Source organism: Panulirus ornatus, chromosome 9, assembly GCF_036320965.1.
Source record: "Panulirus ornatus isolate Po-2019 chromosome 9, ASM3632096v1, whole genome shotgun sequence".
NCBI lineage: Eukaryota > Metazoa > Arthropoda > Malacostraca > Decapoda > Palinuridae > Panulirus > Panulirus ornatus.
The window spans coordinates 17,966,188-17,994,027 of record NC_092232.1 but is presented as its reverse complement, the minus strand read 5'-3'; the positions used below and the strand labels follow the sequence as shown (position 1 = coordinate 17,994,027).

Here is a 27,840-nt window from a genome sequence, read left to right as displayed (position 1 = left end):
GCACTATTACTCCGGGTAAATATTAGTCTGGGTATAAATGTAAATGTTGTATAAACACGATTGATTAATATTTGCCCTGTGCAAATCCATGACGGCGTGTCCACCAAAATTATAATGTTATATATATATATATATATATATATATATATATATATATATATATATATATATATATATATATATATATATATCAAGAAGCTAGTGCGTTTTCCTTTGGACAAAATGATTCCTTTTGAATTGTATGTTATGGCTCATGGTTGCATCAGTCCCTGTATCCAGCGAATATTCGGCAAACTACAAACTGAGCCGATGCTTTTATGCGAAGAATTTCACCCTCAAAACAAATTCGTCAAAATTCAAATAATTTCAGTAGCGTCTGTACTCACATTGTCCCCAGTCAGCCACTATTCATCTGTATAGCTTTTGGCATAATTCATATTGAATATTCATGGTAGAACGTGTCTATGGCAGCCATAGTCTATTGCCCATCAGCCACCGTGCTTGCTTTGTGGACAGTAGAGGAGGTAGGGAGGGGCAGGTACTCACTCCTCACTGCTTCACGCCATTTGTTTTAGGATGAGATGCAGCTCCGTTCCTCATCTTGGGTTGCTCAATGTCCTCTCAATACGAGATCTTAGGGAAGATGCTTTATTTTGTGTAAAGTATTGATATATCAATCTCCAGATCTCATTCATTAGAGATAGTATCTGTCTGTATACGTGTCATCTCTCCTCACTCCCACAGCTGATTAAAGCAAGAAGTAAATGTTTAGTAGTGATGTTCATCGAGTTGGAGATCTGAGTTGTCGAAACCTGCTATGATGTAGATATTCTTATATTTTACCTTCGTGAATTCTGGATGCCATGAATCAATACGGGTGAGGGAAATACAAGAATTACTTTTCTTGACTTTTGTAGTTGCAACACATCCTTCCATTTCCTCCTCCTCCTCCTCCTCCTATGCCATCGCATCACAGTCCCACACGACCTCGGAGATTCAAAGCCACCCACATCCGTCACACGAGATCCACCGCATCGCATATGTGTGAAATACACCCTCACATCAAAGCTGGTCGTGAAGAGGACGAGGATTGGACACACTCGACGGTAGTTTCAGTTACCTGAGGCAGAGGGATTGAGAGTTAAGTAAAGTTTCTCCTTATATTTCTCTCACTTATCCATTCAATAAACAAATGACGTCTTAGTCTACCATATCAGGGAAGGTACAAGGATCATCTACCATACATACAGAAGAAGAAGAAGAAGAAGAAGAAGAAAAGAAAAAGAAGAAAAAAAGAGGGAGGAAGAGGGAGGATGAGGACAACGAAACCATCCTACACAAAGGATGCCACTCATAACCTGATGCACCGGAAGCCTCTGTCAAGAAGATACCGTACAGTTAAACTAACGTTGGATAATGAGGTGAAGAAATAGATATATAATTCTCGACAATATATACACTGTATGAGCTGAACTCCCACTGTGCATAAGGCGTAAGGTTTGCTCTGTTTAGACTGTACAGAATATAGCTCCTGCTAGCATTCCTAAATGCTATACCCGTATCTGAAAATTCATAACAGGAGCCGTCCTGTGTATTTCAGAGACATAACACCACGTAGAGTACGTGGTCTCCATTAAGGATGATGGGCATTGATTCTCATATTGAACGAGCTGTCTGAAAATGAGGGATCTCGTATAGCAAGTCTTATGAAGTTCCTAGTTGAGTGACCATAGCTATTACTAGATTAAGTTATCAATCATTCTGATCCTTCGGCAATAAGCTGGAAAACCCTTACGAGTGATGGGAGAGGAAAGGAAAAAAAAGAGGATAAGAATGAACAATTCTTTGGCGAGACTTCTTTTGAAAATAGGTAATGACATTTTCTGATAATTTGCCAAGTGAGATTTTCTTCAATGCTAAAAACATACCATACTGCCAAATGCAGAAGCCTTTTCAGAAGAGGTCTCTTGTCTCACTGTTGCTTATTAAGAAACTAGACAGATAAAGACTTCACCTTGATAATAGAACGAAAGTCAGACATCCCTCTCAAACCTAAACTTTAAAAGTATCCATCAAATGTAATGTTTCGACCAACAACAACTGCTGAGAGACAAGCAAAGCTGCTTTATATATGCAATCCAGTCCTGTACCTCCACTCCCAGATGAGAAATCAAACTGAAAGAATGTAATTAGAATATAACCTTCGTACCCTTAACCGAAATTTCAAATACTTGACGACAACTATACATACTTTGACCCGAATGACTTAATATCTGAAAGAAAGTTGTTCAGTCCCCATACACGTAGACGTAAGGCAGGAGAAAAATGATACACCACGATACTAGGGCTTCAGTGAATAAAAAAACCCTCAAGAAGTTATCTAAATAACCCCTGACCCTTCGAGGAGGAAAGTTTGGAAGTGATCCCAGCAACTGATAAAGGCGATTTGAGGTAAATCGGTATTCATCTGTTCTAGTCTACGGAGAAAGAGGAAGAAAAAAGAGCATCGTCTACCGGAGGCGGAGAATCTCTGAGACAGAAAGAAAATTAGAGATCTGACGATTGCTTACAAAACATGAAAAAAATACAAAAAGGGGTCAGTTTGATACGGGCCTCAACAGACAGACCAGCTACATGAAAATCTCATATTCCAACCTCCTCCATTACGTTAGGAAGAAGAAGAAGAAAAAAAAAAGGACCAGTCTGAACAAGTTATCTTTCCAAACACTGGCTCTCCCTGGAATATGGATGGAGGAGATTTATTTCGTTTTTTTTCAGAAACCCATTCCTCCCTCCACCCCTCCTCGCCCCACCCTTCCAGGGATCTCCCCTAGGCCAAGACTAAGGAAAATAGACTGGAGATCCTCCCTTTGATGTGCTCGTCTGACAACAACTGAATGAAGTGACCAGTGAAGAATGAAGTAAAGAAATTTAAAAAAAGTCAGTAATAACTCTATCAGAGAAAGGTGCCTTTGCAGTCTGAAGGGGGATCCTGGCGTCTGGTGAAGACTGATAATGAAGACAAGATTGATGAGCAGTGTACCAGGCCATCTGTTATCATCTCAGAGAGGAGGAAGGAACATCGTTCACATACAGGACGTTAGAAATTAAACATCTAATCACATATTATGTAATATCAACCTTCTGGGGTCTGAGTAAGACCCTTTGTAGCCTTTGTAATCCTTTAGCGCTACCACTCACAGGATGAGCATGATGTTCACCATGAATTTGCCTGGGTAGCCGGCTCGAATCCAATCAATAATCAATGATAAGATGCTTTTATTTTTCCCCACAAAGAGTCGAATCTGCGGGAAACTGAACGTCATTAAGAGACGAATAAGACCTTTGGCGGAGCTCTCGTACCACCAAATAAAGTCTCTTCTTCAGTGGAGGCAAGGAACAGTCACAGTCACAGTCACCCACTGGAATAGGTACGTATTTACGTGCGGTTTGCCCGGGGTGCACTAGGGGTGAGATTAAGCTAAACTGAATCCAAGACAGTGATTGTGTATCACCGAGAAGGAAACTAAGATGGAGTCATCCAGCCTGATGGCGACACCGGGGGCTCAGACGACGTTGACAAAAAATGTTGATAATACAGCTCACAAATTTACTTATCCAGGTCGAAGGAACGTGAGAACAATTATGTCAGAACTTATCTCAAAACTCAGAACATTTATGGACAGTTTTGCAGGTCTAGTGACTCCAATATTTGTTCAAAAAAGCAGGTAACCCCCCACCCCCCTCCCTGGAAAATGTGAATAGGCTGATATATTTTCCTCACGGTATGAGAAGGGAATTGCTTACCGTAAGACCCAGCGCTCTGAGAGGGAAGAACATGTATCGTGGAGATCTACAGATACCAACTCACAAAGGTTGAGATATTGCTTAAGCAATTTTCTTTTGCAGTTGCGCTTGGCATATAAATATCTCTAAAAACATGTTTAGCGCTTAGAGATCCATAGTCAAAGTGCCGCCTCCTTCCTCCTTAGGCATCACATATACACACAGTCAAGACAAATATCTTGACTCAAGTGCAGGAATTTGTTTTATAATATTTCCTCCTGACGTATCTGCAATAATGAAACAAATGCAACCCCTTTCAACTGCTACTATGACAAATTGCTGGAGGCGGGGAATTGGACTTTATTTCGGTATCCATGAAAATTTTTAGATCGGACTTGAAGCACGATTCCAATCACTCCAAAATGCTTAAGAGATGATTGGCAGGATTGAACCTTCTTCCACACATGAGAAACTTACTACTGATCCTTCACGAAGCCTAGTACTTCCAGGTCTGTTCCTCTCCATCCATCTCATCCGACGAAGAGTGGAACAAAGAAGAGCTTGATTTGCCTCTCTACCGAATCGGTTTTAAAAATCCAGGTCTTCAACTTCTTCCAAAAAAAAAAAACTCTTGGATTACGCAATCTCTTCTTTCCTTGTTTCCATACTCCTTCGAAGAGTCTCTTCTACTCTTCCAATTAAAGCTTCTCCCCGCTCGGGACTTTTGTTCGTAACTGGAGATTTCGACAAGAAAAATTAAAGCTACAATAAGCTAACCAATTACCTTGAGTGCCGGTCTTTAAGGCATTAAACAAATATCGGAATGGAAATCACACATTTCAGCTTCACTACCTGATCAGGGTTAACAGAGCCAGAGTAAGCAGGTGGTTCCACCACCGCCACACAGAATATATCGAACTATATTTGAGGTTGAAGGATACGGAAGGGGAGTGGCGAGGGTGAAGCTGGAGGATAAGGGTGAGGGAGGTAGGGTGAGCAAGTAAGATGAAGGTGAAGGAGTATAATAGGAAGGACAAATTACAAGAGACTTGTTGACATGTGACGAGGTTATCTGCTGGAGTTCAGTACTGTGTCCTGTCGTGCTGCTATTGTTTGTGGTCAAGACAGGATAGTTAAGCACAGGGATCCCTCCTAACTCACCATTCCCTCCGCAATAACAGAAGGAGAAAGAGAAAAAAAAGCGGCCATATGGTGTGGAAAGAATACACTGTCATGGAAATCTTACGGGAAAGCGTAAAAGCGTGAAGGGGAAAAGTTCCATACTCTGTCTACAACGGGGCTCTCCAGGGAGATGGGTAAGTCTAACAGAAGGAAAAAAACAAAAAAAGTTAATTTGTAAAACATTAGATTCGAATGTCTGTTTCTTCCTCTTGTTTAGTTTTGAAGGCTTTACACTGACGACATCTGGTGGTAATTTATTCCAGTGTTCCACAACTCTACACCAAAAAGGGAGAACTTTTGCCATATAGATATTACAGCTTCCTAAGAGAAAATATTTTTTAGATTTGAGGCATTCTCCAAAAGACTTATTTCCGAGCGGTGGAATTAGTTTCGTTGCTCTTCTCTGAATTTCTTCCAGTTTTTCCACGTCTTTTGATCAAGCTGGTGACTAAAACTGAACAGCATATACTATATGGGGCCTGCCTGACCAGAGCATTGTCATGCGAGCATTGTGTCCTTAGTTTTGTTGTTGACATTTCTGGTGATGAAAGCTTATGTTTGCGTTTTCATATACAGCTTGGCATTCTCTTTTTCGTGTATTGGATCATAACTGGTAATCATCTCAAGCGTTTTCTTTTTCTTTTACTTATACTAAAAGTTTACTGGACATTTCTATATTCGTAGCCAGCATTTTGTTTATATCATTTTCTTTTTTTTTCTTTTTTCCCCCCAAATGCGTTACTCTACATTTACCTACAGCGAGGGTCCATTGTCATAGCCTTGAAGTTTGTATCAATAACTTTGAATCATTAGAAAGTCAGTCGTCCATCGACTGGGCTACGTTTCGTAATTTAGTGTCGCCAACAAAAGTTGAAAGTCAGCTGGTGAGATCTGAATTCAGATCACTGACTTAGAAATGAAAAGAATGGGACTGTACACCAATCCCTGCAGTACCTCACTTGTCACGGTGACTAAGGAAATCTATCAACCTCGTCAGGCATGCCCTTTTCATCCAGAAATCCAATTTGATCATTAGATACCACTTTATCATCTAAGAGTTCAACTGTCCTATCCATAATTAGTGTCTCTAATCATTTTCCTCGAACGAAGTAAGAATTTTAGGGTGGTAATTCAAAGTGCATTTTCTATATCCTTTCTGGAAAATGGTGTAACACCAAACTTCCAGTCACCCGCCGGTTTTTAATATTTTGGCAATAGGAAATGTTCCGTACCTTCGTGCTTCTTCTGATATTGAGGGAGAGGCATCTTCGGGACCAGTTAACTTATGTAGATTCACGTTTTCTAAGTCGTTCATAGTTTGAATAGTACGTATATCTGATTTTTCATCATCCAGCTCAAGAAATGCACTTTGTACCTGTGGTGTACTTGTAGAATCATCGAAGTACGTGATCAATAAGAAAACCATATTCTTACAATAACAATTTAAGCTGTCATGATTGGGGCATGTTACTCCTGTGGCATGTCGGTCACTGTATGAAGAAGAGAAACATTGCTGGCAAGTGTGTGCAGGAGGCATATACGTTACTGTGACATTGTATTGTCTTAGAATTATCTTGAACACCTGACGAAAGTGTTCAAATTTCTGTGAATGGTAGATGTAACTCGACGCTGACGGTCTTTTAAAGGCCCCAGAGGCTTAAACCCCATATAACCAACCACCTAACCATGTCGGCTCCTCCTACGAGGAGACGTTCTTAGATAAGTTAGTCAAGCACAGCGAATTTCCACAACTACCTTGAGGCCTCAGCGACTAGGGAGGGTATTCTCCCCTCCCCCTAGGCAAAAGATGACGTCACTTCCTCCTCGTCGATGATTTCCTTTAGACTTCGAAATAAGGAAAGAAATTCTTTTAACCTCTCGAACCCGAATTGATTTCTCTCGAGCTCGACTGTGCGACTCTTGAGCACGAATACACACCAGCATGAACACCACAGTACAATTTGTGAGTATGATTGTATGATCCTCGACTCTAGCGGTAACAACCTTTGGTATAATGGTTTTTTTTTACCTGGGCTTCAAGGGTTAGATCATAGACCAGCAAATCGTATACCTTACGGCTTTACTATCGTGCTCAATGGCCGTACCGTCGTGATGAAGGGCAGCACAGTCGTGCACAAACGGGTCGCACCGTCGTGCACAAGGTTGAAAGTTTTGATTGAGGTGTTCAAGTGGGGGTTAAGTAAGGCCTTATGATTTTGCTGCACTGTTGCTAGGGTTTAGGAGGTGGAGGAGGTGGATAGATAGAATGTAGGAGAGGAGGAGGAGGAGGAGGAGGAGGAATAGAGTGTAGGAGGAAGAGGAGGAGGCGGATGGATGGATGGAATAGGAAGGTAGAAATAGATGATGGGAGGTGGCAAGAGGCGCACCCTACGACATTTCTGCGATCTGTACGATTGCCTATGATTTTTCTCACATATCTGGTGGAAATATCATAAACTCTAACTTCAATAGTGTAAAACGGAAAATATAAAGGATATCCCCCTCTGAAATAATGCACCGAGAGCGCTCTAGGAGTGCCGGAAGGACTAACTGTACTAATTTGCCATGGTAGTCACCTCTCTGTGTTAATATCACATACCATCAGACAGATTTATTCCCTCAGGTTCTCTAGTTGTTGATACTACGAGAACATTTGTCTTGGTAATTCTCTTAGTTGGGAGGTGTTCATCAGCGTTAGTGGGGTCCATCTATCTCCACCAGTGGCGGGGCAGACTGTGAGTGGTAAGCTGCCAGCCAGCTAGATGGGCCGGGTTTGGTCCTGTGGTCGTGATGGGAGAGGCAAGCCTACATTACATGGCCTTTGCGACGGCTGGCGTCTTTGTTATTGTGTGTGTGTGTGTGTGTGTGTGTGTGTGTGTGTGTGTGTGAGAGAGAGAGAGAGAGAGAGAGAGAGAGAGAGAGAGAGAGAGAGAGAGAGAGAGAGAGAGAGACTGGCCCAGCCAGCGGCCATGCTTGGGAATGGGGATATCTTGTGACAGGGAAATTGATAGATTGTATTAAGTTGTTTATCGCATAGAATCAAGAGATTGCGATTGTTTTTGTTTTTTCTTTCGTGACCTACTTCCTTCCAAGACAATTAATCATGACTTTATAACAGAGAGAGAGAGAGAGAGAGAGAGAGAGAGAGAGAGAGAGAGAGAGAGAGAGAGAGACTCTAAAATCCGTAATTATTTTCCCTTGTCTCTTCTCTTTCCCTTTTATAATCCTCTCTATGTTTCAATTAAAGCTTGGCCTCGATGTGGACTTTTGTCCATGTCTAGCGCATGCAACGTAAAGAAAAATTAAGTGTCAGTGTCAAAAGCAATATATATATACACATGTGAATGTTAGTTTGAAGTAAGTATTTCAAATCATTCCTGGTTATCACTGAAGGTCATTTCTTCTATGTAATTTGATTCTGTGTTCGTAACTATTTTGCATCTCTCAATACTGATGCCTATTGGCAATGTCTTTTTCCATTGCATCATTTTTTCGTAAATCACTTTGCATCCTAACCTAATTATCTTCTGAGTAGATTTTCTTCCCTAATTCCATATCATCGTCCAATATTATCAGTTCGTCTGGTAAATCCTGTGTCTCGATCATCTATATTCTCTAGGTAATGAATAACAGAGGTCCGAGCACCCAGCCTTGTGGTAGTTAAGCTGTTTCGCTCAGCCAGTCGGATACTTCCCTGTTTAAAACCACTCGTCGTTTCATGTCTGTGTTGGGCTAGTCTGCTGCTGATCACACACTGATTCGATATCCTCTGCCGTTGGCTTTGATTTGTCCTAATAACATCTCATGTGGTACTTTGTCGAAGGCTTTTCTGAAAGTCTGTAATGCCTGGAGGTTATTTAGGATCTCAGTTATTGAATCAACAACGAAAGAATTCGAATAGATTCTTTAGATAAGGTCATTTATTATGAAAATATGTTGATGATCTGTAACTCATCTTCTTAATGTTTAACAAATTTATTCTTAGTCATTATTACGTGAAACGAAAGTAAGAGTGATGAGAAAGTTGTTCAAAATGAGTTTTCTATCTCCTATTTTGGAAATTGATGTTGCATTCGCAAGCAGCGGGACACTCCGCGTATTTTGTCCAAGTATGGATTTGCTCACTATCTTGAAGGTCGAAAATGCTTTGTGTCGGCTTACGTCTTTCAGCTTCTTGGGAAAGATGTCGTAAAGATGACCACTGGACCTGCACCTACCAGTCGAGGGTTAGACTCAAGCTGCCAGTCGGGAGAGAGACTAAGATATCTGTCAGGGGAAGAAATCGGAGGTACTACTTGAAGATGTAGTTCGAGTTAGACCTCTGGTTACCAGTTGGAGGATCAGCTGGAGTAGGATCTAGGCGGTAACTAGTCGACGATACCAGTTGGTGGTAGGCCTTGAGGGGCACAATTGGAAAGCACCAACTGAAGTGGGACTTGAGAGCACCAGCGACTACCACCAGGGGTTAGAGTCAGAGAGAAGTACGTGCTTCGTTGTCCTTAAGGTATAATCCATACAGAATATGGTGGTCTATAGATAATGCGATACCATACGACCGAGATCGAAGTATAAGATGTAAATCTTCCTGAAATAACACTAATTTGATTTCTAAGTTAAGGCCGCGTCTGATCTTTTAGTTCCGCAATGGAAAACCTTTGGGGCCACTGAAGGTAGAAGTTAGGAACTACACGAAATATTTTGGATCTGTGCCACATGGGAACTTATCAAGAGGTTACGACGTAGACAGTCAGTTGCCGACGTAGACAGTCAGATACCGACGTAGACAGTTTATTACCAGCAGGTTGCTCTCTACTGTCTGCAGTGGTGACCCGACGACATGCCTTTGCGAGGCAAAGCCTACCAGTGCTCTCTTGTGAGTCTTGGTGTCTCTGTTGCTTCTGTTTTCTATTCTTCTGATGCATCTATCGTACTGTTGTTGCTGCTTCTGTTGCTGCCGTTGGCGCTACTGTTGCTGCCTGCTCCCTGCTGACTAGCTGATCGCAGTACGCGTACTCGCTGTTGTTCGTAATTACAGATGATGATGGTGCTTGTCTACAGGCTTGACGTGAACAAGTGGAATAATGAAAAATGAAATTTCTCGGCCATCTAAGGTAACACGAGACAGTTACCCCTCTAAAAAGATTGTATCAACTGGGATTTTCAAAAAAAAAAAAAAAAAAATTGTTGAGTGAAACTTTATACTGTTCGAAATTGCTAAAAGAGAAAAGAAAATTGCTTTTCGGATTGCCAGCCCAAGCGAGGCTATCTGCTCGAAAAATGATAAAGATAGAAATCTCAATTTTCTTTGGGAAGTGTTCGGATTAAGGATGATGATATTTTACTTTCTGTTTATGGCGAGAGAAAATTCTCAAGAGTTGTGTCCTACCCTTATGAGTTAGTGTCTGAATAAGGTTAGCAACACCAGGTGTGATCAATAACATTTTCCACATTGCATCAGAGGCAGTGCTATACTGGACACACTTACGAACACTAAACAAAAAGTATTGAACACTTTATGACACGTGTCAGGATGTAGAACACAAAATGCAACCTACAAGCAACACAGAAGAACGGAAGACATCGACAGCTACACACACACACACACATACACACACATACATACACACACACACACATACATACACACACACACACATACAAACACACACACACACACACACACACACACACACACACACACACACACACACACACACACATATAAAGCAACTCTGTCAGCAATACAATTCACTATGCAACATGTAGCATGACACACATTGCTTAAGAAAACTCTTACGACACATGAAGGAACACACGACACATAAATACACGCAGTATACATCGCACAGTGTAACAGGACATTCAACCCAAAGCGAAACACATTAAAGTACATCTGTCATAAGTTCTTTACTACAGAATACCGCACAGTAATACATATAACACATCCCTAAACACAAATTGTAACACAGTAGGTTACATTTCGTTCCCTAAAATGACGAACGTGAGGCACAATAAGGTATACAGAACACGCTTGATGAGATACCGCCATGATGTAGGTGGTATCCAGTGGCACACACTCACACCACTTAGTAAACAGTCCACTTAAAACCCCGACCGGAGACTCCCTGGGGAAGCTTAGTGAGAGTCCTTAGGTTTGGCTGGTACAGGGTTTGCCTCTGGTCGCCTCCAAAGGGAGTTTAAGGGAAGCTCCATCAAGTCAACCCAGCTATTCATCCACCCTTAGGGTTTGGTCGATAAAATGGATACCTGGCCTTAGGATATATATATATATATATATATATATATATATATATATATATATATATATATATATATATATATATATATATATATATATATAAAGGGCGCACACAAAGGTTCTAAGGATCTCTCATCTACAACAGTGAGACCTGAGGAGCCTTACAGTAACCTCAAGGGCTCAGAGGTAAGAAATAGAGACGCAGCTGATTCACCAGAGATTTCATTAGCGGAGGCATGCTACTAAACCTGTTGCTAATGAGGCTTGTAATTGCAATACTGAGACATGTTCCTTCTTTTTTTTTTTTTTTACTAGTGTCATTATGGGAATCCAATTACCCATTTACGTGATCGTAGACGCCAATGAGCTCATGAGGCGAGGCTGAGGCTTATGTCGGTCTCAGAAAGTGGCGAGACAACCGCCTTGGTTACGAATGTGGTCATATGAGGAGGAGGAGGAGGAGGACTCTCGCCTTCCCACCTCACTACTCACCCACCTCGGCTGGCCTCTCTCTCTCTCTCTCTCTCTCTCTCTCTCTCTCTCTCTCTCTCTCTCTCTCTCTCTCTCTCTCTCTCTCTCCTATGAAAACAGAGCAAAGGATGAAACACCTCTGAAACTATCTCTGATTCAGGAATGACCTAATGAAAGGAAGCTACAGTACTGTGAGCTGAACTTATCAATTAATGGGATTTGGGATTTACACAGTAATTCCCCGCTCATACGTGCACAAAGCCTGACTAGAATGGGAGGGACGACCTCGCGTGAGTCTTAGGTCTGTGTGATCTGTGTATATATGTCTGAACGTCTCAGGGATTCAGACTCTTGCTTTCCCTCGACCACTGAATCTGACAACAATAAAGGACCTCACTATACTGCCAGGTGGTCATGGTGGTGGTAATGATTGTGGTGGTAATGGCGGTGTTGGTCATGGTGGTGGTGCTGTTAGATTTGCCAGGTTTCAGTTTAAACGACAACTTTTCTTCGGTTCTTGCCCAAAGTCGTGGGATCTAGGGTGTAAGAAACTAAAGTTTGCTAAGGTATGGCTAGTCATGACGTCTTGCAAACAACTGCTTCTCTACTTTCTCCTCCTCCTCCTCCTCCTCCTCCTCCTCCTGCTCCTTCTCCTTCTCCTCCTCCTCCTCCTCCTCCTCCTCCTCCTTCTCCTCCTCCTGCTCCTTCTCCTCCTCCTGCTCCTTCTCCTCCTCCTCCTCTTCCTCCTCCTCCTCCTCCTCCTCCTGCTTCTTCTTCCCCGGCATAACGTGGGTGATGGTTGAGGTTCTCAGGCCTGGGACCTGCAGGGATCGCGTTCGTTTACAGTCAGATGTCATAAGCAGATTACACAGTGATAACATTCCAAGCTACAAGCTTCACATTTCATCAACACTTCTCTCTTTCTGTCTCTGATTCACGTTTTCCTTTTAGAGAGAGAGAGAGAGAGAGAGAGAGAGAGAGAGAGAGAGAGAGAGAGAGAGAGAGAGAGAGAGAGCCTACTGACCTACCTATCTAGATGAGAATTTACCATGTGGCAGGGCTAGCAAGTTGTGTCTAACTCGTCAAAGTGAGAGAGAGAGAGAGCGAGAGAGAGAGAGAGAGAGAGAGAGAGAGAGAGAGAGAGAGAGAGAGAGAGAGAGAGAGAGAGAGAGAGAGACTGTTAGTCTTAGGGATCACGTGAGGCGGGGCTGAGTATTACTCACAACAAATATTATGCCCATATAAGGAGCGATGGTGTGTGTGTGTGTGTGTGTGTGTGTGTGTGTGTGTGTGTGTGTGTGTGTGTGTACAGAAAGGCCAGCGACATATAACGGAAATGATGAGAGGAAGTGGGAGGACAGTACGAGGAAAGAGTCGAGGAACTGATGACGAAACTTACGACAGTAGTTGGAAAAAAGAAAATGTAGATAAATAATGATATAATGACAGACGTAGAGAAGAATAGACCTGTGTGAGGGACAACATGACAGCCCCTGACATCACTATCACTGGTCATCATGCCCCTATACTGGCACATAATGACCTGACAGGAATATCAGATGGCATTATGCTCATGGCTAGCAGGTGTCTCTGCCTCCCATTGCCAGTCGCTGAATCACAATTCATTTTTTACCTCAATAACCTTAGCAGAAGCTGTATCATAACCCAGCATTACAATTCCAGCAGAATTTTATCACCATTCAGTTAACACTTTCCATGTCCTAACCTTCATATTACCCATTACATTACCTGTCATTATCATTTTTCCAGTCACTGTTCTCGGAATGACCACTCCCTCATTTTTGCTGCTCCCTGGAGTGTGCTATCTGTCATACTGGGCCTTAAGAAACCTGACTGGTCACTTCTGTGTCAAGAATTATCACTAAGCTCACTTAACTCTCTCGTACCACCAGTTGGGTTATGATGTATGACACTGCTTAATTCCTTTCTACATGAAGAATTGTTCTTAATCATATTTGCATTATCGTGTAATACGATACTACGTCATGAAATTGAAATCTTCTGTTGGCTTATCATATTTCAAGCTCCCTCATGCATGACGATACAGTTTGGGCCATTTTCTGTTCCCTATTATCATTTTCAGCACCAGTGTCAAGTACACACGACACAAAACTTCTGAAGTGGAATGACGTGAAGAACTTCGATCGTAAACTTTACGTTCGTCATGCCCGTCCATCATGCCGAATTACTTGAGCGTTGGCGATGAACGTCTGCAAGTACTTAATAACATATCTGGAAAGGTTGTCAAAATATTGTTCACATGTGAGTCGTCTAAAGAAGGTGGTTACCTTCATAGAAATTCAGTCCACTTGTGCTAGCGCCTGTGTGTTGGTTTGCTCCATTTAGCAAAATTATGTTTCTCTTCGGTCTATGTACGCGTTACTCCGGAGCCATCGCCACACCAGATGATATCTCTTTACGCTGCAAGCACTCCAATAATACAACTGATATTGAGCCTCGCCCCTCGGCTGTGATCGGCCAGGAGGGGATCGTATGTCCTAGACGACTCCGGATCCGGGATTTTACGAGTAATTTCGCGATCGTCCACGACTGAAGGATGGCCAGTCTGACTCCGGGTGGGTCACGAGCAGCCTGGAGATGTGCCGATACCGGCAACTTGCATAATATACCAATAATTCCAGCCACAACAAAATTCTAGTTTACTGAATAGACTCGAGCGGGCCCCGCCATATTCGGCCAGCGCAATCTGTCTGCCGCCGGGGGTGGCGGGTGAGAGAGGAGGAGGTGTTGTGTTTCAGGGTGAGGAGACAGAGCGGGTAGGAAGAGGTGGAGAGGAAGGGAAGAGAGATAGATAGGAATTGGAGGAGGAAGGAGGAAGGGAAAGAGAGAGACTGTGTAAGGTGGAGAAGATGGAAAAGGAGGAAATAGAAGAGGTGGAAAAGGAGGGGTTTATAGATAACATGTATATACATGTATTATGGGGAGAGTGTCGTGGGTATGGGGTCTGAAGTAGACATGAAATGGGGAAGGCAGGTGTAAAGGTGTCCTCGTTAGTGATGAAAATCAGGGGAGGTTGTGAAGGACTGAAGCAATAGGATGGTCGTGGTGTACACGAGGGTGAGGTGTTGGGAGGGCTTTGTACACTGTGGAGCTCCATCAGTGTCTACAGTGCACAAAAAGATGATCGTTGTTTGCCGTTAGGCCCCTGAGGCTCGTCGACAAACAAGCAAGATAATTGTGTGCTTCATGGCAGCTGGGGTCGCACAGGTAAGGAGTACTGTGTGATGTGGGGTAGCAACACCCGCACTACAAACAGGGAGGTTATTCATGTATTGCAGGGCATTCGCGGCTCTTGGCGAGTCAGGAGGGTGATGATAGGTTAGTAGTATGGGAACCTGAGAGGGGAGGAGAAGGAGGAGGAAGAATACGAGTCTGGACACCTCATTGTGCATCGCGAGAGCCCCTACTCCCTCAGATGGCCAAGAAGTCATCACTCTACAGGATGATGAATCTTAGGGAAGGGGGAAGCTTACCATATAGAGCTCAGGAAATATGGAGGTGTAGGGAGACTAGACGCGGGAGCAGCATGCAACAGGTCCGTCCTCTGTGAGCTGCTGCGTCAGGTAGGTGCGGCCCAGACCAACAAAACACCTCAGCTGTCCATTGTTCTCAGGTGTCATTACCAAATGCTGAGTACACACCTCGCTGGACGTGTAGGTCAGCCTGTGGGTCACACACAGTCAAAACCCACCCGCTGGGAAAGCTGGCAGTAGATATCAATACAAAGACAAGATTCTCTTGAGGTTAAAGATAGAAAAATAAATGGAGGATACACTGAGATATTTTAAAAAGGGAAGTATAGAAGAGTAAGAAAATGGGAATCATGACATAGGCTATTCAAATGGAACTGATTCCCTTATCAATAAAGATCAGTAGTGCCCTTTGGTAATGTGGTAACCAAGACTCCTGGTGGTGGTTTTTGACCTAAACGCCATAGACGCACTGAGGGAGGGGACTGAGGTAAGAGATCATAATAGACAATATAGGCGCTAGAAGAATATACCGTAGTAACTCGTTGCAGAAGAGAACAAATTCAGTAAAGTATAATCGTGGTATAAAGAAATTAATGAAGATCAGAATGAAAGGTGGCAAGAGGCAACAAAAATCGAAGATGATAGAAAATACAGATTGACGGGCAAGAGAGAGAGAGAGAGAGAGAGAGAGAGAGAGAGAGAGAGAGAGAGAGAGAGAGAGAGAGAGAGAGAGAGAGAGAGAGAGATTGCCACAAGGCAAGGCTAGAGTATATAATTCACCATAACATGCAACTTATTTGACAATAGTGTTCTATTTTCCGCCTGCCAAGCACATGCCTTTCGCTATAAATCTTGAGTTCATCTGCAGCCATTTTCGCCACTTGGTCCGATTTCTTTTAAAGGATGAGTTCAGTTTTTACACATTAATTGTTTTTCATTTCGTTTGACCAAAATTAAACTCTCTCTCTCGTTCACCTTTTTCGATGGGGTTGCGTATATTTTGGCTTGCTGCCTCTTAGATGTATTCCCAGACAATCGGGCAAATTCAGATACCATATTTCTTCCATGATGTAAAGTTTTTACATTAAAGTAGTGTGCTATTGTACTATTTTTGTTGAGGTAGTGTACTTTTGTTGACCACAGAGTGTACTTTTGTTGAGCACAGATTCCATGACGGCAATGGTTGATATATATTTTTTTTTCTAATTCTTGTGCTCTACGTATTTGGTTTTTAACCACGCTCTCAAACGCAGTTTATAACAAGTGACGTCCAAATTTAGGATCACTCCGTTTTGACAGAAGCTTCGACCTTCCTTTGTGTACCGGTGAACACAAGCCATTCAAAGACTGTTCATCCTACTGTTGTCGTTTAAAGTCTGTGTCACAGTAGTAATTCCCTGAGTCTGCTATTGATATATCCTCGTCTTCTTTTTTTTCAGAAAGATAGAAAAGTTGAAATTCCACGAGCTCCAGGTGCGAAGCATTCTTTCCATTCATAGACTGTTATCACTGTGTAAACTTCTGTTACTTTTAATAATAGTTTTGGTAGTTTCGTCAGACTTCGTAGAAATCGCTTCATCGTAGTTCCTAACCGTGTCAGCACCTGGCAGCAAAGGCCAACAAAGGCCACTTCTTAAAGGTGAGACTTACTACAGGATAATATAGTACTAAGGGGCCACACAATTTGTGTGTGTGTGAGTACTTTAGAATTTGGGCAAAGAAACTGAAGATAAATAAAAAGAAATGATATATTCGTCCACTGCTGTTCATCTGTCTTTGCTTCTGTACTATTCTGATAACGTTACCCAAGATTCTTTAAGGTTTCAGAAGTCACATTTTGAAAGCCGTTATTCCATATTGGAGTTAGTTGCTTTTGCACAGACGTTTTTGCCAATTCGCCGATAAATGGTGCAATAATTTCACACAGTTGTGGCCGCAGTTAATGAAGATTCCACAAGGCAACGAGAGTGGTTCATTCTGAGGTGGATGGAGATGATGTTCGTGTTGTGTCGTCGACCTGAAGTTCTCACACACCTAACTGATGTCTTCCATTCCTTTTTTTTTTTTTTGTTCCCTTTTTTTCTGTGTGATTTTCAAGGAAAAGAAATAAGACATCTAATATCAAGCGTGTCTGACAGATTCAATCAGACTATCACAGTGGTAAGTGATGTCTGTACCACACGACCACCAACACGTTGATTGCTGAAATATATACCTCGACTTGGGTACGCCAGGATCGAATCTCTGTCCCAAGTCTACCCACTTGAGCACGACGGTACGTACGACCCGTAAGGACGAAGATGAGGCCATTAATTAAGCCCGATGGTCCTTAATTAAGGGTCAGGTCAAAGGTTATGCCAAGATATTCAAGGATCGTACCGCCGTGCTCAAGGGTCAGAGTATGATGATACTCATAGCCAAGTGCTGAGGTACACACAGTGGTTAGCGTTACTGACCATGAGTCACCACGGGCCACCGCAGGGCCGGACCTGCATAGGTTCGAATCCTAGGTATGACAGTCGGGCTAGAGCCAACCTAGGTGTTCATCCTCCCTTCGGGGTTGGTCGATAAATGGATACCTGGTGGGTGTATGTATGCATACAAACATACATAGGAGTAAAGACATGGTACACATAAAGGTTAAGAGACGGGACAACACGAGTGTAAAACTTTCTCCCGGTATCAAACAAATATTAATCACAGACACATTCCAGTTATATCGTTAGGAAAAACTACAATCTATCACATATCAAGTTTGGTTAAGTTTGATTATTTCCAAAGCTGAAAATGACTTTTTATTCAGCGGTGCCTGCCCGTCTGTCAAAACCAGCCAGAGAGCAGTTTAATTGCGTAAGCCAATCAGCGTTCGACATCGGCAAATGGTCTCTCGGTGTCCAGTGCGTTCCGTAACTAAATAACAAATAGCATTTTTTATCAATCGTGAAGTTACGTCTCACAGTGTCCGTGTCATATGTAACCAGCAAATAGTTCAACAATATGCTTTCGTATTGGATGTGTGCTTTCCTCTCCCGTTCACGGGGCTCTCGTGTGTGTGTGTGTGTGAAATTTGTGAAGAGAGAAACAGAGAAATAAAAGATATCTGATTGCCAGTTTGTTACTCTTTGTGTTCATACAAGTGGATCATGCGTGTGATCTGTGTGGAGTGCTTATTGGCTTATTCCGTCCGCACATACAACTGTTGTGATGGCTGATATGGCATAACCACAACGTTCTACAGCCATTCCTGTTTCGGTTGAAAATGAAATATGGTATGATAAAAAGTTAATGAAGAGGTTTTCGTGTGTCTGTCGATCTGATTTTGAGAGGCTGAGAGAGGATAGAAAAGAGATTGCCACATCATCGTTGGTCTTAGGAAGGAAAAGGAGGAAGCTATAACTGAGTCTTCGAGGCTACCGCTGAGACCTGATGGCTGGAGCATCCTCAAACCACATCCTCCCATTAGTGGAGGCGAATGGCAATGGATATTGATCCTTCATTGGTACGAGACCTCCCGAAGCCCTAAGATATATTTCCCTCTGAGTTCCCATTACTTGGTACTATTGAGAACTGTTCGCCATATCGGTTGTGTATATTCATGCTTTATACATCGAGCAGAACACAATATTCAAATGTTGATTGTTCCCACATGTGGACGACCGGCATTTTGCTCCGTCGTTAGCGCACACCGCGAGGGAGGGAGACCAGATCAGAAGACTTTACGACTTGTTCACGTCAAGGGCAGGCCTGGTGGTCCACGTCCCCATCGTGTAAAGTTGGGGCTATATCGCGGTCTTGGGAACACCTGGCCCGTTGGTGGCTCACATCATAACACTCATCACCTGCCTGCTGACTTAATCCACTGGTTGCGGAGGGAGAGAGTATATATATAAATATATATATATATATATATATATATATATATATATATATATATATATATATATATATATATATATATATATATATATATCATATATGAAAAAGATCACAATGGGGTGCGTGATCTAGTAAAATCGTTCTAATCCACGGGGAAGTGGAACACGATAAGTTCCCAAGTGCACTTTCGTGTAATAATCACATCATCAGGGGGAAATCACGAAGGAGAAATATAAGTCAGTTGATATACAAGGAAGAGACGTAGCTAAGACGTCATATGGGAAACAATCACCGGCGTCCTATATACATTTCACTAGATATGACTGCTAACTCAACATTTATCAGTCTATTGTTGAAGTTCTCAACTTGTCAAAGGTTACCAATAAGCAGGCCAAACTTCATAGCAGTGTTGGAACCAGACTCACGTAGAGAGCAGTAGTGTAATTCTTCTTAAGTATACAGTACTTACAACAATTTTTCGTGGCTCGTGTCACATTCACAAGTGTAAGGCCAATACGGTACGATCTACGTTTATGTACAAAAATCGAAGATCAAAAGGAAGAACTATTGCAATCATTTTTTCCTTTGATATTTGATTCGTGTACATTAATCTAGACCATACTGTGCTGCTTGTACACTTAAGAACGTGATCTGAGGCACGAAAAATTTGTCGTGTTGTGTTGTGTTGAGTTGTGTTGTGTTACTGTATATCTAAGACAAATTACACTACTGGTTTCTGCTTGAGTTGGTTCTACCCTACTATGAACTTTAGCCAGCTTATTGGTAATCTACCTGAACAGTGTAAGAAATCTTACGACAATTTGAGACCATCAGCAAGAAACTGATAAATGCTGTCTTAGTAGTCATGTTCAGTGATAGTTTGAGGTAAGATCTGCTTAGCTAGATTCACACACACACACACACACACACACACACACACACACACACACACACACACACAAACACACACACACAAACACACGTTTATATAGACATAGTCTAAACCAGAGGAGATTTATAAACCAGATGATAATAAAAAAATTCACTGCACAGTCAGAATTTACAGAAACAATAAGACGTACGACGATATGTCACTTACCATTCAAAAAATATTACCCCAAACGCCTGAAGAGTCAATAGACTGTGGACACAGGTGACTTGCTAAGAGCCTCTGTGGTCCTTGTTGTCAGAGTTGACAAAACATATTTTCCAGTGATATATTCGAAATCACTCGTCATGCCCACGGTAAGCAGAACAGACGAAACCGTTCTGCTGTTTAATCTCAATAGACTGCCGTTGATTTACACACACACACACACACACACACACACACACACACACACACACACACACACACACACACACACATATATATATATATATATATATATATATATATATATATATATATATTGCTAGAGGTCAGAGTGGTGCGCATGATCTAGTATTTGCTGAAAAACACGAAGAAAACGAAACACGGTAAGTTCCCAAGTGCACTTTCGTGTAATGATCACATCATCGTCAGGGGAGATACAAGAATGAGATAGAAGACGTAAAACAGTCTGGTGATGTACAAGGAAGAGACGTAAGTATGACGCCACTGGTAAACAAGCGTTACCGGATGGTGGTGTTCGGGTTGGTGGTGTTCTGGTCTGGCATTATGCCTGTCATAAAATTTCATTGTAATTAGAACAGGGAAGGGTATTGTTTAAAATTTTGCCTGCGACAAAGCTGTCCAGTTTGTGTAGACCTTCACTAATATAAATGTTACAATTCTTTGTGTATTTAATGATAGAAAATTCGATGATATTTCTCCAGTCAATACAGTGGTCATAATTTTCAACATGGTTGAACGAAGCATTTGATTCTTGTTCTGTTCTTATACTATATTTATGTTGCTCAAGTGTAGCATAAAGATCCTTACCAGTCTGCCCCAAATAAAACATATTACAGCTTTTACAGGGATTCTGTAAACACAGCCCGCAGAATTTTCTGGTGACCCATTTATTATGATATTCTTTACAGTGATATTATTTCTGAGGGTTACATGTACATTAGAGGATTTAACTAACCTGCAAAGTAATGTAAAATTATTTCTGAAAGGGAGAACTGAAAAATTCTTTACCTCGACGAGAAATACCGCTTTTATTATCAAATACACAATGAATTGTAACACGAAAGTGCAGTTGGGAACTTACCATCTTTCATTTCCCTCGTGGTTAACAACATTATATATATATATATATATATATATATATATATATATATATATATATATATATATATATATATATATATATATATATCACAAAAATGCCTTGCGATAACAGGACTCGAACCTCTACCACTTGTGTTGGAGTTCGGTACGCTAACGACTAGGACATGGAGCTGTATGGGCTCCATAGTCTACTAGGTAGGGTTCCCAGCTGCTACACAGGTGGTAGGAATTCGAGTCTTGCCGTCGAAAGGCATGACGTAATCTGTTTGAAGTGGGCGCTCATATATATATATATATACTTTTTTTTTTTTTTTTCATACTATTCGCTATTTCCCGCAATAGCGAGGTAGCGTTAAGAACAGAGGACTGGGCCTTTGAGGGAATATCCTCACCTGGACCTCTCCTCTGTTCCTTCTTTTGGAAAAAAAAAAACGAGAGGGGAGGATTTCCAGCCCCCCGCTCCCTTCCCTTTTAGTCGCCTTCTACGACACGCAGGGAATACGTGGGAAGTATTCTTTCTCCCCTATCCCCAGGGAATATATATATATACATATATATATATATATATATATATATATATATATATATATATATATATATATATATATATATATATATATATATATAAACCCCACCTATTTTTTTTTTATGTCGTCACGAGCGTGGCAAAGTAAGTCCAGACACCACCTCAACCCCACCCATTCACTCCTACTCTATAGATAATGAATCATTTACCGCTTTCACTAATCCTATTCAGACCTTAAAGGAAGACGAATGGCAGTTTCAGGCCACATAAATAGAGCCATCAGGTCACATGATCAGGATCTTCTGGAGGGATAGAGATTACTAAAGTGTCTTAGACTCACTTTCATAAGTCGATATTCGTCAGGTAACTTCGAAGGTCTTTGAATTCGTCTACCATGGGCTATAAAAAACTCCCTTACCGTTCGCTGCGGATTCTTCAACTCTACTCATCCGTCAGTCTGAGATAATGGGGTATGTCTATCAAGAGAGACGTTATCTCTAATATCTATGTATCTATTAAAGTAGCCCGTGACCTGAGACAGCAAATCGCCCCGACGCGTCTCGTTTGACCGATCAGGTAATTTCCGTTTTTTCTTCTCTCCTAAACGTCATGGAGATCAGAGCGAGGACGTCCCGGTTGGAGCTTTGATGTGATCGCTCAACACTCACTAACTTCACCGAAGTTGACTCCAGTAATTAGCGTCTTAAGGCTGGGTTATCCTGGGAGCTCACAGTCGCATCATTGACTGGTGGACGATTGAATTTCCTCGGGTAAAGATTTGTGACTGGACTCGAGCTGACATTTGATATTCCATGATTGAAGTAAGAAAGCCATAGATTAAATGCTTGGGATCATCTTCTATGTTATATATTTCTGAGATTATTATGTCCATTTCTGGAAATGAATGGATATTATGTGGATCAAACGGACACACTGCCAGCACATGCGCAGCTCAGTATGGGTAAACTGCGTAGGCGATTAGCGTTCCCGACCCATGACGCACTGACGGGCCGTCTAGATTTAAGCGCATAGGTTCGAATCCTGGTTGCGGCAGTCGATCCACAGTCAACCCAGATGTTCATCCACACCTAGGAGTTGGTCGATAAAATGGGTACCTGGCTCTGGCTATGTTAATGAAATGGTCAAATGGTCTTGATTAGGGCCTCATAAGCGCTCATACGTAAACTGTGAAAGTTCACACTACAGATGCGAAGGTTGCATGACGACTTAATGAAAGATTTTACGAACGAGAGTTTGACGTCATCCATACATCTCAGGATACAGAGAAAAGAGAAAGATTGTGTTAGTAAAGTAATTAACGCGAGACATGAGGGAAGTGGGAGTTATTTAGTAACGGAATCACTGAGAGTAAATGTAATCAATATGTTAGAGTCCAGAATCTTTCTAAGGGCTCCTGTACTCCAAGGCTGCGCTATATCCAGTCGCAGGAAAATTCAGACTCCTTTAGAGTGAGAAGTTCTTCAACGAACGGTGTAACCTCGAGCAAGCAGAGTCAGGTAACATCTGCAATTCACTTGATAAGATATACAAATGAATAAAGACTGAAAAGAACTTTAGTTTTCGGGATTAAGAAAGGATGTAAAGTTTTATGGCTTTTATTACGTAAGGATATCACATAATGAAGGTGATGGGACAGAGACAATCCATTCCTCACTGCGTAGTCTCCTCCTCTTGGCGCCCTAGTTGGCCCTCACAGTTCACATGTTTCACCCAGGACCATCTTGCTCCCACCAAAGTCCATCCAGTTTCTCCCAGTGCCAGGAGTCATCTCTCTCCCTGCTTCATTAAGTCAAGAAAAAACGCCTCTGAATACGAAGCATACCTTAAAACCCTACCCATTTTACCGCCCAAATCAAGCCAACCAAATTTCTTCCAAAGCAAAGTCACCAAAGTTAACCGCCCAAGTCTTAATGGGTAAAAGTTTTAACACTCAGGCACCTCTCGACCCAGGCAGGAGGAGCTGGTGCAGTTTCAGACGAAAGTCTTGGCCACAAGTATGAAAGTCTCCGATTCTCTTCCTCTCGATATGAAGACATTGGAACAGCTCCACTCAGCAGGTGTCGCTGGACGTGTAGTCCTCTACTGTACCAGCTCACCTCAAAGATAATTAGCAGCTCGTCCTCAAAGGTAATTATCAGCGCAACTCTACAATGCACTGGTCTATGTACTCTGCGCACGTGGATTATTACAGTGAAGGCTTCTAAAGAACTTCACAGATCGAGGTCAGCGCCTCGCTCACAAACGACAGCAGCGTACAGCACTACAAAACAAACCACACCACCAAGATGTCCCCGTAAAACATTTTGCCTCGAGACCACCACGCCCACGACCATGTGGAGCCTTCATGACCCCTCAGGGTGGCTTGTATGTCTGACCCCTCTCTATCCCCCCCATTTCCCCCACGCAAGTAGCCAGCTTGACTTAATGACAACTGGCGTTGACCGCAGCGAGCGACGCCAACAACTTCTGGCGACCAACTTGCTTAATTAGCTTTGTCTGGGGTGACACAAAAGTTGGCTCTGGTCGGACTGTTTACTCGACACTCACCGCGAGCGACAACGAGTCGGGCTGTGCTAACGAGGAGTTTGGCCACCAGAGAGTGCGCCATCAGCTCTGGGTTATGTCCCGATATGAGGGAAATATCGCCTCAAATATCGCCTCGGGGTATCCGTTGCGGCAATAAAGGTAACATAGTAAGCAATAAGCGGTAAAAATGCAGCCCTCCAGCGAGGCAGCTTACCTTGTTTATGTGTAATGAATACACAGACGCAGCAATCTGCAAATTCAGTTCGTAAGTGATATCGTCGTCATTTCGCAAGGGAGGAGAGAAGATAGTTTCCCTGGACTTCGTCATACGGAGTGGTGAAGCTACGGTGGCTTGGTTGGATACGATCATAGTAAGACCTTGGCTTTTATGATGTGCGGATAAAAGCTTGAACCCAACTATGAAAAAAGGGAAATTTTGACAAAGAAATCTCTCTCTCTCTCTCTCTCTCTCTCTCTCTCTCTCTCTCTCTCTCTCTCTCTCTCTCTCTCTCTCTCTCTCATCCATCCTTTGATTTCAGACTAATGCAATTTATGATACACTTCCATACACTAACACAGGTTTTGACTGTTTGGTCAATTTCATTTCCTTCTTTCAAATGACTGTGTCAGATGAATCCAAATTCTTTCTTTCAAACCCTTTCAGTAAACCTTCCATATGGAGAGGAAGAAGCATTTGTGTCTGATTTTCATGTCAATAAAGTTATTAGAACTTCTTATATATGTACGTGTGTGTGTGTGTGTGTGTGTGTGTGTGTGTGTGTGTATGTGTGTGTGTTATTTCATGGGTTAGTGGGAATTTCAATAACAATTAGCGGTCTCAAGACACAATACCATAAGGCTTTGTGGGTCATGAAGACGAATTACCAAATTATCTTTTTGAGTAAGGGACTTGATTTCTTCGTGCGATAGTAAGGCTCTTAGATCGTTGTGCATTCTCGTGCTTCTCAGGGACGACATCCCCCAGCCTTCCAGTCCCTCACTGTAATGTCCTACACGGCAAAAAAAAGAAAAGAAAAGAGAGAGAATGAGGTCTTTGTGTTTCCTCATAAATGAAAGTGATGCCATGATGGACGGACGCACCTGCTCGGTGGAAGGACGTCCATAACTCTACTACTCCACATCATCATATCATCGTCAACAACTTCGTTGACGCTATGATCATCCTCTCAACATCCGACGGAAACTTGACCCCCGACCGACACGTAGTCACGCACGACGTCAGCTTGCACCCAAATATCATCCACCTCATTGTCTTTCTATATACCCCATCATCCCTCCACGTCCCTCAGTCCACCAAGCTCCTCCGTGTCACACCAGACGATACCTGGCCACTGAGCGCGGCCGTCACTTGATCCAGGTGGTTAGTACTGGTTAATTATACCTCCCTGGTCAGTGGCTGCTTACAACCACCACCTCTTGCCTGTCGAAAAGGAGAGAGAGAGAGAGAGAGAGAGAGAGAGAGAGAGAGAGAGAGAGAGAGAGAGAGAGAGAGAGAGAGAGAGAGAGAGAGAGAAGCTCTTGTCGAAACCGGTCTGCTTAAATTCGTAAAATGGTTTATCGGATATCGATAGACAAGCGATGGAATAGCGATAGCGTCAGAAGCACGTACAGGAACAGCAGAGCAAAGCAGTTCTAGCTAGCTTGCTTGCTTGCTTGCTGTGGACAGGAACCGCATCCGTCCCACGCCACGAACCTCGCCTGGTCCCCGAGTGGGTCAAGAGGGAAGCCCTTACAGTCATGTCCTCCCTCCCTCAAGCACTCGGGAGGCGTCTGGGAAGCGTTTGTACAGTCTGTTCCTCCTCTCACCACCAGTTTGTCTTATGCTAGAATCGACCAGCCTTTACGTACACAAGGCTTCGAATCCTCTTCCCCTGAACCGTACAAGCCGAGACAAATTATGGAGCAAGGAAATACGAGAACCAGACCAAAAAGAAACATTCTTTTTCCTCCACATCGATTTCTATTCTTATATCCTCATCCTCGAAACCCATTCTCGAAAAGTTTATTCTACGCCTTTCGTTCGCTATCCCAACTTAGAAAACGGCATGTTTGCCCGTCTCGACATTACTTTCCGGAAAAGCATGAAATTAGTCCCACGTTCGCCGGTAGCAATCGTACCTTACAGCTGCCCGTGCAAAACCCAGGTGCAATCTTTGGAGTGGGTGTCGCACCAGGGGAGAGGCCAGCAGTCGAGGCCGTCGCTACCTCGACTGAGACATATATCCCAACAATCCCCAGACGAGTGTCCTGGTTGGTGGCTCTTGCTGCAGAACTGGCTTTATTGTTTGGTGAGAGGAGGAGAGAGCTTGCTGCCGTGTGTGTGTGTGCTTGTGTGTGTGTGTGTGTGATTACTGTTTTTGAGTCACGGGGACAGATTTTTACTCTCGTATTACCACGTCTTTTAACCCTGTTTTTTATGTACCATATGTGATTACTCCTGTGTGTACACACACACACACACACACACACACACACACACATACACACACACACACACAACACACATATACACACACTCACACACACATTACTGATCATGAGTTACCATGGGCACGATTGGCGTAGGGTCAGCATAGGTTCGAATCTTGTACGCGGCAGTCGGCCTACACCCAGCCAAGGGTTTATCCTCACCTCCGTTTTGGCTTATATATATATATATATATATATATATATATATATATATATATATATATATATATATATATATATATATATACATAAGGTTACTGGACGGAGCAACACGAGTATTAAACTCTCTTCCTGTAGCACACAAATAGAAATTACATTTGGTGAACACAGGTATTGCTGCTGTACCTCTAAGTTGAATTACTTCGTCGGTTCCATCGCATAAAGCGTAGTATCTTCCGTCACCATCTTTCCCTCACTGTTCGTTTCCTTCTTGTCTTAAAGTCCGCCTCTGCTTGATAGAACATAAACATCCTGAAAGACAAACTTCATCAATATTGCTAGGCCTAAATACTAATCGATACATATTTCTATGAGAGGATGAGTGGAGCTTGTGCATTTACCTGGTACCACCTGCATGAACAGATGTTACACACTGATGACACTGTCTTTCGCTAATTTTCCAGCTATTACACACTGATGTCACTATCTTTCGCTAATTTTTGTCAGTGGAAGAATAAAAGGTGTGAATACCAACGCGAAAGCCACTCCTGTGCCCTGAGGACATGATCACCTATATTGCTAAAAGGTTTCGTCTCCGGAGAGATGTGTAACAAATGTACTTTGAAATAAAACCTGAATTCTCCTTTTTTCACTTGTTGTAGTAATTACTCGCTTTAACCGAGGGAAAAACATACGTTCTTGGAATATCAAGAGAACTAGAACCCAAAGTTTCTACATCTAACATATCCTCAGGGCCAGGTGTTCGCTTAAGATCACAAGGAAGTTTGTTACACATCTTGCACCACAGGTG

At 42.5% G+C, this 27,840-nt stretch overlaps 1 long non-coding RNA gene across 1 annotated transcript in view; it reads left to right on the top strand.

Moving 5' to 3' along the window:
* The window catches only part of LOC139750095 (uncharacterized), a 108,202-nt gene that overhangs the window by 12,981 nt on the left and 67,381 nt on the right, over positions 1-27,840 (top strand). The gene's annotated exons all lie outside the window — the stretch shown is intronic.